Source organism: Cetorhinus maximus, chromosome 3 (genome assembly GCF_964194155.1).
Source record: "Cetorhinus maximus chromosome 3, sCetMax3.hap1.1, whole genome shotgun sequence".
Classification (NCBI taxonomy): domain Eukaryota; kingdom Metazoa; phylum Chordata; class Chondrichthyes; order Lamniformes; family Cetorhinidae; genus Cetorhinus; species Cetorhinus maximus.
In genome coordinates, this window is record NC_135881.1 from 178,937,382 (window position 1) to 178,951,427 (window position 14,046).

The following is a 14,046-nucleotide window of genomic DNA, read 5'->3' on the forward strand; positions in this document are numbered from 1 at the left end:
GATACACTTTCTTTGTGTCAGTTTTCTCCCCTTGCCCCCCCCTGTTTGAATATTGTTTCATAGGCATTGGTACCACTCTCAGGTACCTCACCCAAATGCCCATGTTTTTAATGCATGGACCCAATAAAAGTTAACATTCTATTCAACTGTGGTGGCATCACAGCTACTCCTGTCCTCACCTGACATCCATATCAGCTCACTTTCCAACAATAATCATTGGATAGAAATTAGGAATTGGACACCAACTGATTTCTACCCGCCATCCACAACTCAAGGCGCTGAGGCCATTTATAGCTTCCTGTCTGAGATCAGCTAATTTAACACAGACTGGGGACTGAACTTGGATCTGTCCAGCTTGTATGGCTTGCCAACAAATTCGTAATGGGAACACGCTTACAAAAATTATTGCAATCTTGTAGGACTATAGAATTTATTATTTTGTCATTGTGCACCAGTGACCTTTTCAGCTATAGTTTGTTCTAGTGAAAAAAAAGATTTCTTTGCTGTATTAATCAACTATAAGAAATGCATTTTAGTTTTGAATTTTCAAGCAAAAATAAGCATTCATAAACTGTACAATTAATAAAATATCAACATTTCCAGATAGGAGAAAAACACAATTAAAGGGAAGGTTAGGCAGTTAGGGGGAAAAGAAATTACACAGTGCTTTGTCATAAATTGTTGAAACAAATTCTATAAATTATTTTGAGAGGGATTGGGTATAGGAAATGATAGCAGCATGGATTTAGCCTAGATAGCTCACGCAGAGAAATTACTAGCATGGGTTTGATGGAACAAATGGCCTGATTCTGTGCTGTTAACATTCTGTGGTTTGAAACTTAGGATGTGTACTAACAACTTACTTGCCTTTCATGTCATGAATAGTAGTGAATTGACCCATGTAACAAGTTTTTTAAATGTTTCATCACTTTTTTTCCATTATGGTTTGGATTTTCATGGAGTCGTGGAGACTCCTGGGACCTTCCAAACCGGCAGGTGGGCTCAGGAACCGACGCATCCTATTTTCACCGGGATTGGTGGGTGGGGGGGGCACAGGAAATGGGAAGTGACTCCCATAGATGGGAAACCCAAACTCAGGAGGATAGTTTAAACTTAGTGCTGAGTTCCGACACCATTTATGCTGTAGCAAGGGCTGTATCTCGCAGTGAGAGTTACGATTCTTCAGAGAAGTCGTAAATCCTTATGAAGGGTGAATAAGGCCTGTGGAACTGTCAGCCTGTCAAGTTATTTAAATGGGCAGACTTGGAAAATTGAAATCAAAACTGCATTCCTGTATCTTTGAAAGTTGAAAAAAAATCTGTTCTATCAATTTCAATAGCTGTTTGTGGACATAATACTAAGTCCTCTCATTATAGAATTATTAATGCTCGGCTGCTTTCCAAAATCTATCATGATTGGGGGGGGGGGGTGCTGTAAGTTTACAGTTTGATTAACAGCTCAAAGAGGTTATGAAAGGATTAGCTGTCTTTGATGTGGGGTTATGAATACAAGCATTTCTTTTTATTGGGATTAAGCACTTGAGGGGGCTTAAGTCTTTTGAATAAAATTTCATGAATTGGGAATGGATGGGGGTCATGAGTTGGTATGGAGGCCATTGGGGATAGGTCGGAGGGGGTCATGAGTTAGCACTGTTGGCATAGGGGCTATAAGGGGCCATTGGGGGAATCATGAGTTGGCATGTATGGGCAATGGGCATGGGAATTGGCTGGTGGTGAGGATTAGAAGGCCTAACATTTTAAGAAACAACTGGGACATGTCCCAGAGAGCAGCGGCAGGGCCTTTGAAACAACTGCCTTGGTACTCACCACTCCGATCTGCGTCCGAGGTCAGCCTCCAACCTGCACCAACCCTCCTTGAATGAAGATCCTACCATTTGGGGGCTTATTCCTGATGTGGGTGTGTCAAGCCAGGAAATTTCCTGAACCCAGCCACTCGACTGAGGAGTGAAAATCCAGACCTATATCAACAGGAAATAATGTTGTAAAATTGATTTTTTGCCTGGGCCTTTCCTCTACAATATCACTTGCAGAATTTAGGAATATTTTGCTATGATTCCTTCAATGCAGATTGAAATTGTTTTTGGTTTTGCCCAGCGCATCAAATTACTGTTTCCATTTGCAAAAAAAATCTACATGGGGTTGTAAGAACCAAAAATTACTTGAGCAAATACAATAAAACAGAGAAACATACAGCAAACATTTTCTCTTACCTGAGCTGAGAAGTAAAAATAGCCATCCTAGGAAGTTTAATGACTAGCCAGATTAAAATTGAAGTATGGCAATTTTCAAGGAGTACCTGACCATTAAATAAATAACATGTTTTTCAATAGTCTTTAGTTAAGGCATGCACAAGTTTAAAATATTGACATAGCGACATTAAAAATAAAGCAGTAAAGTGTCATACATTCTACCTAAGCTTTACTCTGTATCTGTTTGTGCCCCCTCAATTTTTTGTATTTATCCATCTCTGATGTGCCTGCTTCAAAAGCAATTTCTGTCCTCATTGGTAATAGGACATCCTATCATGTTTTGTACATTTAGGCCAGTGTTATCCACCACATTAGTCATTAACCACATGTGGTTAATTGGGAACCCAGATATAGTTAATTACACTTCTGATTAGTAAATTAGAAAATGGGCACTGTTAGGCATGAGATTATAGTACTCGTGCATTGCATATGTATGTGCACTTTAACATTTAATACATTTATTGGTAAAATGCTGATATGCAAATCTGTCTTTTGATCAATGTGAATGCATTACTTGGTTACTGAATAACAGTAGATGTTTGGTATGTGAATATATATGTGACATATATTCTGAGAGTGTATAAGGCCTTTCCTACTGAAATGAATGCATATGGTTAAAATAGTATCACCATAGCCACACCTGTGGCTAGTCATAAATTTGTATTGCTTTGCACACAGCTGTTTCCTTTATCTTTGAGTGGTAGAGTATGTATGTTAGGCATTCATTATGTGAGTTTTATTGGGTGGAAAAATGGGAAACAAGGAATCACTACTGGGGTCCTAATCTCAAATTGACCAGGATTGGAGTCAACTCATGAAAAGTTCTCGCTGCTAACTGGCGTGCCTGGAGTCGAGCACTCAGGAAGGATGTGGACAAAGCTGAGGACAAAAGAAATGAGCAGATGGCAGTAAAGCGAACCCACCGGAAAGGAAAAACATCAGTCGACCTCGGGCCAATGTTATTCATCTGTGTTAGCTGCAGAAGGGACTGCCACTCGCGAATCGGCATCTACAGCCACAAGTGACTATGTTCAATCCAAAAGCGACATCCACCCTGGGCGCAGTCCATGATCTCCCAAGATGGAGAGATGCCATATTGATTGACTGAATCTTAACTAAGATTGAGGTTTTGTGATTTTATATAATCATCAAAACCCTCTGATTAGATTATAGCCTGAAATAAACCATTTGTGTTGTTACAAGTGATATACTCAGCATTTTCTTTCTCTTTGTTAATCTCACACCCTTGGTCCAGTGCTTAGAAGCTTGACAGTGATGGTCAATTTGTTTTGTGATGGATTAGAAATAACATTTTTAGCATCTATCTATAAAGATGATTTCTGTCAGGGTCATCTTTCCCAAAGTATTCACAAAACAGTAGGGCTGGGAGTTCAGTTCAAGAGCACTAGAGCATGTCTACATGCCAGTGGGCCTGCACACTATATGTCACCTCTGAATTCCTCTGAAGCTTTAGCCTGGGGGCTCGAAGGCCCCAGTGTCCATGTGTTGCCATGAGGAGGCACAACAGAGACATGCTGATGGGGAGGCTCTATGTACCAACAGGGAGAGACTTACACATTTTGGTTCTCCTTTTTGCATTGCTGCTAGCCAAAGGCGGAAAGTGAGAAGCACACCACACAAAAAGCAAGAAGCACACTAACTTTCTTTACCCACACACTAGATGCACCACACTGACCTGTTGGAGTGGAGCCCAAAGGCAGACTGGCGCTTAAGTCTGTCATCTTTCTGGAAACTCCTGTAATCAAGCCGGTGCCAAACGTAGTGCTCTGGCATTCCTTTGGACCTCGTCAAGCGGAGGACCCTGGCATTTTGGACAGCCGAGGGTCTCCATAATTTTGGCCAGGTTTATGCCCCGGAGAAAACACTCCAGTTTCACTGAACACAGAGTTGACCACCAAGGCACATGAGATAGATGGCTGCCTGAGAGAGATAAAGATAATGAAAATGCTGTTTCTAATCCTCATACTTGGTGCACTTCCTAACAACTGTTTATAGGCTTCTATGTCCACATTTTCAATGAAAATTTCCTATTTAAATTTATTGTACTGTACTTATACCCTTCCTTCAGTGGCTATGCTGCAACTCCACCACTAGTGGAACAATATAATTACAAATGGACAAGTTTGCTTGAGCAGTTTCCATTGTAAATATGGACATCAGTATTTATAATGAAAATATAAGCGAAGAAGGTATGGCTTTAAAATGGGGACAGAATTGTGTCTGCACACTTTGGTTCAGTGATCCCTTCGACCATAGTTCACCTGAAAATAGCACTTTGGTATGGACTCCCCTGAAACAACATCTAAGTGATCAATTTGTAATGAGATGGAACTTTATTGTCGTTGTTTGTGGGATCTTTGCAATCAATTTCTATTCTGCTGGGCCAGCACAAAGCTTCACCCATGAATAGCACAAATTGGGGTGCATGCAAGATAATTGATTTTAAAGGTCAGAAATGCATACATGTCTAAATTACCAATTTGAAGCGGCAGTACACAAGATTCCCTGCCAGCTGTTAAACAACTGAGCAACTACCTCCTGTGTTTTTAGTCCATTGAAACTTTGTGGTAAAGTGACTGTAAAGAACACTATTATAACAAACATTATTGTTATTTAAAGACGGTCTGTCACCATCAGCTCCATTTAGAAATATGAACTACCTAAATAACCTTGGCCAAACCAGTTTTGGAGAGGCAGCAGGAGTCCTGCCACCGGGGCTGGAAGTGGTGGGGCGGCTATCCCGCTTCATTGGATAACAGGACCCAGGGCCACATTTTACTGGTGGAAACCACTGAACTGGCTGCCACTGGGGCTGTTGTCCTGTTGAGGCTGGTAGCCTGCCTCAAGACCTACAGCAATCTCAGCAGTACCATTGCTGGGGTTGCATCTGGAAGATGAGAGTGGATTGATGGCCATGTACCCTCAAGGCCAGGTAAGTGGTGTCTGGGGGCACTGGGACCAGCCTCACAGGCCTGAGTGTGAGGGAGCTTTTTTAAAAATTCATTCATGGGATGTGGTCTTCGCTGGCTGGACCAGCATTTATTGCCCATCCTTAGTTGCACTTGAGAAGGTGGTGGTGAACTGCCTTCTTGAACAGCTGCAATCCATGTGGTGCAGGTACACCCACAGTGCTGTTAGGAAGGGAGTTCCAGGATCTTGACTCAGTGACAGTGAAGGTACGGTGATATATTTCCAAGTCAGGATGGTGAGTGACTTGGAGGGGAACTTCCAGGGGGTGGTATTCCCATCTATCTGCTGCCCTTGTCCTTCTAGATGGTAGTGGTCGTGGGTTTGGAAGGTGCTGTCGACGTAGCCTTGGTGAATTCCTGCAGTGCATCTTGTAGACGGTGCACATTGCTGCTACTGTGCATCGGTGGTGGAGGGAGTGAATGTTTGTGGATGTGGTGCCAATCAAGCGGGTTGCTTTGTCCTGGATGGTGTCAAGTTTCTTGTGTGTTGTGGGATCTGCACTCATCCAGGCAAGTGGGGAGTACTCTATCATGCTCCTGACTTGTGCCTTGTAGATTGTCGACAGGCTTTGGGGAGTCAGGAGGTGAGTTACTTGTTGCAGGATTCTGGCCTGCTCTTGTAGCCACAGTAATTATATAGTTAGTCCAGTTCAGTTTCTAGTCAATGGTAACCCTGAGGATGTTGATAGTGGGGGATTCAGTGATGGTAATGCCAGTGAACATCAAGGGGTGATGGTTGGATTCTCTCTTGTTGGAGATGGCCATTGCCTGGCGCTCCTGTGGCACGAATGTTACTTGCCACTTGTCAGTCCAAGCCTGGATTTTGTCCAGGCCTTCCTGCACTTTGGACATGGACTGCTTCAGCATCAGAGGAGTCGCGAATGGTGCTGAACAACTTGCAATCATCAGCAAACATCCCCACTTCTGACCTTATGATGGAAGGAAGGTCATTGATGAAGCAGCTGAAGATGGTTGGACCCAGGACACTACCCTGAGGAACTCCTGCAGAGATGTCTTGGAACTGAGGTGACTGACAACCACAACCATCTTCCTTTGTGCTAGGCATGACTCCAACCAGTGGAGAGCTTTCCCCCTGATTCCCAGCGACTCCTGTTTTGCTAGGGCTCCTTGATGGCACACATGGTCAAATGCGGCCTTGCTGTCAAGGGCAGTCACTCTCACCTCACCTCGTGAGTTCAGCTCTTTTGTTCACGTTTGAACCAAGGCTGTAATGAGGTCAGGAGCTGAGTGGCCCTGGTGGAACCCAAAATGGGCGTCAGTGAGCAGGTTATTGCTAAGCACGTGCCGCTTGATAGCACTGTTGATGACCTCTTGCATTACTTTACTGATGCTGGAGAATAGACTGATGGGGCAGTAATTGGCCGAGTTGGATTTGTCCTGCTTTCTGTGTCCACGACATACCTGGGCAATTTTCCACATAGCCGGGTAGATGCCACTGTTGTAGCTGTACTGGAACAGCTTGGCTAGGGGCATAGCAAGTTCTGGAGCACAAGTCTTCAGTACTATTGGCAGAATGTTGTCAGGGCCCATAGCCTTTGCAGTATCCAGTGCCTTCAGCAATTTCTTGGTATCACGTGGAGTGAATTGAATTGGCTGAAGACTGGCATCTGTGATGCTGGGGACCTCCGGAGAAGGCCGAGATTATCCACTTGGCACTTCTGGCTGAAGATTGTAGCAAATGCTTCAGCCTTATCTTTTGCACTGCTGTGCTGGGCTCCTCCATCGTTGAGGATGGGGATATTTGTGGAGCCAGCCCCCACCCCCCCCCTCCCGTGAGTTGTTTAATTGTCCACCCCCATTCACGACTGGATGTGGCAGGACTGCAGAGCTTAGATCGGATCCGTTAATTGTGGGATCGCTTAGCTCTGTCTATCACTTGCTGCTTATGCTGTTTGGCTTGCAAATAGTCCTGTGTTATAGCTTCACCAGGTTGACCCTCATTTTTAGGTATGCCTGGTGCTGCTCATGGCATGCTTCCTGCACTTTCCGTTGATCCCCTGTTTTGATATTTATGGTAGAGTGGGGTATATGCCAGGCCGTGAGATTACAGATTGTGTTCGAGTACAGTTCTGCTGCAGCTGATGGCCCACAGCGCCTCATGGATGCCCAGTCTTGAGTTGCTAGATCTGTTTGAAATCTATCCCATTTAGCACAGTGGTGATGCCACGCAACACGATGGAGGGTATCCTCAATGTGAAGGTGGTACTTCGTCTCCACAAAGACTGTGTGGTGGTCACCCCTACCGATACCATCATGGACAGATGCATCTGCGGCAGGTAGGTTGGTGAGGATGAGATGAAGTTTGTTTTTTCCCTCTTGTTGGTTCCCTCACCACCTGTTGCAGACCCAATCTAGCAGCTATGTCATTTATGACTCGACCAGCTCGGTCAATAGTGGTGCTACCAAGCCATTCTTGGTTTTGGACATTGAAGTCCCCCAGCCAGAGTACATTCTGCGCTCTTGCCACCCTCAGTGCTTCCTCACTGATCAGCATGGATTGAGCACTGACTCATCAGCTGAGGGAGGGCGGTACGTGGTAATCAGTAGGAGGTTTCCTTGTCCATGTTTGACCTGCTGCCATGAGACTTCATGGGAGGCGGAGTCGATGTTGAGGACTCCCAAGGCAACTCCTTCCCGACTGTATACCACTGTGCCGCCTCCTCTGCTGGGTCTGTCCTGCCGGTGGGACAGGACATACCCAGGGATGGAGATGGTGGTGTCTGGGACATTATCTATAAGATATGATTCCGCGAGGATGACCTTATCAGGTGTTGTTGCTTAACTAGTCTGTGAGACAGCTCTCCCAATTTTGGCACTAGCCCCCGGGCGTTAGTAAGGAGGATATTGCAGAGTTGACAGGGCTGAGATTGCTGTTGTCATTTCAGGTGCCTAGGTCAATGCCAAGTGGTCTGTCTGGTTTCATTCCTTTTTTGTGACGTAGCGATTTGATACAACTGAGTAGCTTGCTGGGCAATTTCAGAGGGCATTTAAGAGTCAACCACATTGGTGTGGGTCTGGAGTCACATGTAGACCAGACCAGGTAAGGACAACAGATTTCCTTCCCTAAAGGACATTAGGGAAGTTTTTACAACAATTGACAATGGTTTCATGGTCATCATCAGACTTCTAATTCCAGATTTTATTGAATTCAAATTCCACCATCTGCCATGGCAGGATTCGAACCCAGGCCCCCAGACCATTACCCTGGGTCTCTGGATTACTAGTACAGCGACGATACCACTACATCATTGGTGGGTCATTAAGGGTAGGTGAGTGCCATTGTCACGGGGCAGCTATTGCTGCCAGGGTTCCCCTCCATGGGCCATGCACTTTCCCTATGCAGTGGCAGGCCTGGCACTGCTGGGTCTCCTTATGTGGAGGCAGGAAGAGTCCCTTAATTGGAAATTAAGTGGCTCAATTGGGCTGCAGGTGGGGAGCTTGTCTGCCACCATTCCCTGCCACAGACAAAATGGCAAGATGGCGGGAAGACGTTAGGCACCTTCCTCCCCCCAAACATCTTTCTGCACCAACTTTGCAGCCTTCCTGCCTCCCAGCCCATTGCCAGTGGGTCTGTTAAACTCCAACCCTTGTTCATGGACTTCATAAGCTGCCACTGTTCTGTTGGGGCCCTGATGAAAATCAGCATGGATTGAATATGCACCTGGGGGACAGTGGTACTTGGTGGCTGGCACAGCTATTTATCATAAACAGTGTTGCTATGGAAATTCCCTAATGTGCAGTGGCGTATAACCATCATCAATTATAGGTCGTCTACAGTGATTGCAATGGAATTTGTTCAATGTATATTATGAAACTTTTATTTTCACATACATATATGATATATGGATTATTTATCCTCTCTCTTGATGTGACATGTGTACACATCCAGTTGTTTCTCCCCCCAGTTCTTGTCTGCAGTCTCATAATAAATACTATGAGCACCATGGAGCTGGCTTTGTTTCTTCTGACAATACAAATCCAAGGTTCAAAAGTATTTTGTTAAAATCATTTCAAAATAAGCATGCCATTTAGCATCGCTTTTATTTATAAGTCCAACAACTCTTATTTCATACAAACTTACAAACATGTTAGATGCAGGATACCGTAATGATAATTGCAAATTAAGTTGAAATCAAATAAACCTACTTGATTCTCCTGTTGGGAGTGTTAATGTCACTGACTTATCCTTGTACGGATTTGAAAGTTTCATGCCTTCCGAGTGACAAATTGAACCGTGAAAATTATTTTTAATTTGGCTGAAGATGAACTGATTAACTGTGGAGTAGGAAAGATTTGTCAGTTTTGTATGTGATGTCCAGTGAATTATGTAAAATGGAGCATTTTCGTACTGCAAAATAGCACCTAGAATTTTGGGAGTCATATTTTAAGTAAAAATACATACAATGCATTCCCTGCACTTCCTCTTGACTTCTATTCCTTATTAGTAATATTTAAATAGTAATACTTATTAGTAAAAAGGTGAGGTGAGAGTGACTGCCCTTGACATCAAGGCAGCATTTGACCGAGTGTGGCATCAAGGAGCCTGAACAAAATTGAAGTCCAATGGAAATTGGGGAAAACTCTCCACTGGTTGGAGTCATACCTAGCACAAAGGAAGATGGTTGTGGTTGTTGGAGGTCAATCATCTCAGTCCTGGGACATTGCTGCAGGAGTTCCTCAGGGTTGTGTCCTAGGCCCAACCATCCTCAGGTGTTTCATCAATTACTTTCCTCCATCATAAGGTCAGAAGTGTGGATGTTCGCAGATGACAGCACAACATTCAGCACCATTCACAACTCAGATAGTGAAGCAGCCACATGTGTGCCAGTCAATGGCCATCTCCAACAAAAGAGAATCTAACCATCTCCCCATGACATTCAATGGCATCACCATCGTTGAATCCCCTACGATCAACATCCTGGGGGTTACTATTGATCTAAGGAGGCATTCACTCCCTCTTCCACTGACGCACAGTGGCAGCAGTGTGTTCCATCTACAAGATGCACTGCAGCAGTGCACCAAGGCACCTTTGACAGCACCTTCCAAACATGCGACCTCTATCACCTAGAAGGACAAGGGCAGCAGATACATGGGAACACAACCACCTGCAAGTTCCCCTCCAAGCCACACACCATCCTGACTTGGAGCTATTTTGCCGTTTCTTCAATGTTGCTGGGTCAAAATCCTGGAACTCCCTTCCAAACAGCACTGTGGGTGTTCCTACAATACATAGACTGCAGCAGTTCAAGAAAGCAGCACACCACCACCTTGAGGGCAATAAATGCTGGCCTAGCCGGCAATGCCCACGTCCCATTAATGAATAAAAAAAGTACTTACCTAGCTTTTACTATTGGATTGCCTTGCTAAATATGGCTGGGAACTTGCCTTACAATGTCAGTTCTGCAGTTGAACTTGAGGTTGAAGAGTGTATGACTTGAATATTGCTGAAAAGAGAGACATGTTGCTTAAGCTTTTCATCTTGCACTAATCCGGACAAATGGAAGAATTCCAAATGAATTTATACTGCAGGAGAAAAGGGTGTTGATTGGTTGGCAAATCAGCTCTGATTGGCGGAAGTGTTGCCATGGAGAAAGCAATGAGGAAGTATAAGCTCCCCTAGCTCCCTGGTAATTCAAAAATGGTGCAAGGCCTGAACATATTCCTTTTGTTTTTAAAGACTGGGTCCCTGCATGTGGAGGTATGTCGCTTCTAGCAGCGTAAATGAACCATGTTATGAGCTTGACTGATTATCTTAAATTGGTTGTTGGTGTAGCTATTAACACATTCAGGATTGTTTAACAAGTGCTGCTGAATTGCGAAATTACATCTACCAGTAGACATTTTGTTTTGGCTTTTGCAAGCAAGGGCTGGTTGAGTATGTTCTGTGCTCTGCCTATTACAAACAACTGAAGGAACAGGCTGGTTGACTGGATCAGCCAGTCATTGGGATGTATGGCCTATGTTCCTAGCATCGCACTAGCACTGAAATTCCTGGTGGTTCTTGAATTAAGGAAGAGGACTGCAGAAAAGTTTGTGAATTTTAGGATTTCACTAGTTAAAACTGTCACGTATAAATGATAGAGCTCTGAGAGCTATTTTTCAGAACTAAAATGCTCATACTAACTGATTACTGGCATGGTATCCTATTCTTTTCTGTTATCTATTTCAAATTAAAGGAAGACTTCCCAGCTTTATAGCTTACTGGCTAGCACTCTTGCCTCTTGTGCTAGAGGGTGTGGGTTCAATTTCAACTCCAGAGACTTTATCACATAATTTTGGCTAACAGTCAGGTGCAATATTGAGGGACTGCTCCACTGCCAAGGTGCCAGCTTTTCTATGTTAAACTGAAGCCTTGTGGCTCTGTTGGTGGACATAATACAAATAATACTGTGATCTATTATTATTATTTTAAAGGAAGTAAACAGAAATAAAAGCAGAAAATATTGGAAATACTCAGTAGGTTTGGCAATATTTGTGGAGAGAGAAACAGAGTTAAAGTTTTAGCTTGATGATCTTTTATCAGCATTAACCTGAGACATGGGGCGGAATTTTCTGTGCCCGCTGGCATCGGGTGTCATGGCGGGTGTGAGCGGATAATATGGCAGGAAGGCTAAAATTCGGTTTCACAACATTGTGAAACTGGTTTGCAATCGTCTGCTCCATCCGTCAATGATGGGCCGTGTTTCCCACCACTGCACGTCGGGAACTTCATTGTAATACATCTACATATCATTATAAGCCCAGCTCACCGGAATCATCCCCCACACACCGATGTTTTCACAACAGCATTTATAAGGCATGCACCTGGTGAACTGCGCTTCGAGGGAAACTCGGAGGTCAGTGCATAGTAACGTTGCGCATCGCTTGCGAAGATCGCCTGTTGGACCTCAAGGTTGAGGTGCCGCGCATTCAGGAGAGGGCACAGGCTGCACTGCGGTTGAGGCGAGCTGTCAGGAGGGGATCAAGGGTTGCCCTGCAGCTGAGGTGAGTTGGCGGGGGGGTGGGCTGCCTTACGGTTGAGGCAAGTTGAGGGGGACAGGGGCTTTGAGGCAAGTTGAGGGGAACAAGGGCTGCACTGCAGTTGAGGCGAGTTGGCAGGGGGCAAGGGCTGCACTGCAAATGAGGTAAATTGAGGAGCAAGGGCCGCATTGTGATTGATGGTAGTGCACAAGCACGTGCAGGGTGGGTGGGGGGGCGGAGGGAAGCGGCCACGCATTACAGAAACCTTGTGTAATTTCTCTACAGCTGAGACAGTTCAGGCGCAGCCACATTGATATGCTTGGATAAAAGCAAAATACTGTGGATGCTGGAAATCTGAAAGAAAAACAAAAAATGCTCGAAACACTCAGCAGGTCTGACAGCATCTGTGGAGAGAAAAGCAGAGTTGACATTTCAAGCGCGTATGATCCTCTCCAGAGCTACAGAGAAGTAGAAATGTGACGAAATTTATACTGTTTAAGGTGGGTGGAACAGGTGAAGCTGGAAAGAAGGCCAGTGATAGGTGGAGGCCAGTGACAGATGCCATGAACAAAAGGACAAAGGAAGTGTTAATGGTAGTGGTAAGGGCTAAAAAAGTTGCTGATAATGGCAAAAGTAAGAAAGTAGAATGTGATGATAGCAGAACAGGGGTAAGCACTCTGAAAAGAACAGCATAAGCAAGTAACAGTTGGCCCTTGTGGGGGTGGGATTCGGGGGGGCGAACAGATGTAAAATGTGATTTTAAAAAAAATCAATGAATAAAAATAAAAATGAATAAAAAAAATAAGTGGATAAAAATAAAAATGAATTTTGAAAAAAGGGGTGAAGATGGAGGAGAGTTGACATGCTTGGAGTCAGGTCTCTTGCTTATCTGTCCACTCAAGCACTGCAGAAGCCTGAAAGTGCTACCAAATGCTTGAGAGCTTTTCAACCCTCAGGCACAGACTGCAAACTAATGAACATTTTAGTGAACATAGAACAATTGGATGACTGGGCATGTTGTATAATCTCCTTGCGAAAACTGGCCATGGAGCAGTCACTGGTGGAGGTCCTCACAGCCGCTTGCAATGTCATCATCCTGGTGTGCACCAGTCTCCCCCATGATTCAAGATAACAGTGCAGCCTTGCAGTGTGGTTTAGGAGAATGCCTGAGCTGAGAGCACAGCATGGAGTCCAGTGGGCAAAACTGCCACCAATCGGTCAGGTGGAGTGGGGTGGAGGTGGGTGGGGTTTCAGGCAGCCAAACAGTGCACTGAACTCTGGCTCCTAGTGGTGGTCAGCACTCTCTGGGATGCATTAAGGGGCTGAATGTTCAGCTGGTGTGCAACCACCACAAATGCATCCTGCAGGTCTACGCAGATAGTGTCCACGACTCCTACATTCTCAGTAGGTCTCAGATCCCTGATGTCTTCTCGGGTCCGGAGAGGCTGCATGGTTGGCTCCTCAGGGCCAAGGGCTACCCACAGAGGATGTGGCTGATGACACCCATGCGGTGACCTCAGAGTGCAGCAGAGAGAAGGTACAACAATGAAGCTTATGCTGCAACTTGCACCATGGTGGACCAAACCATCGGCATGTTGAAAACGAGGTTCCGGTGGCTTGAACCGGTCTGGTGCAGCCCTGCAATACAGTCCACAGTGAGTGTTACACATCATCGTTGCTTGCGGCGCCCTTCACAACCTAACGCTGCAACATGAGGAGGAGATGGAGGAGCAACACGTCTTCTTCGATGAGGGGTACGTCGATGGGGATGAGGGTGAAGAGGTCCTCGAAGGCGAGGATGATGGC

The 14,046-nt window shown here is 44.9% G+C and overlaps 1 protein-coding gene and 1 long non-coding RNA gene across 2 annotated transcripts in view; one reads left to right on the plus strand and one right to left on the minus strand.

The window, feature by feature from the left end:
- LOC144679070 (uncharacterized) overlaps nucleotides 1-10,769 on the minus strand; it is a 48,795-nt gene extending 38,026 nt beyond the window's left edge. Inside the window, exons 1-2 of the long non-coding RNA XR_013576238.1 lie at nucleotides 10,662-10,769; nucleotides 3,966-4,206 (exon numbers count right to left, since the gene is read on the minus strand). This is a non-coding gene — a long non-coding RNA (uncharacterized LOC144679070). The remainder of the gene's footprint in view (nucleotides 1-3,965; nucleotides 4,207-10,661) is intronic.
- The window catches only part of LOC144679067 (oxysterol-binding protein-related protein 10-like), a 266,323-nt gene that overhangs the window by 198,874 nt on the left and 53,403 nt on the right, over nucleotides 1-14,046 (plus strand). The gene's annotated exons all lie outside the window — the stretch shown is intronic.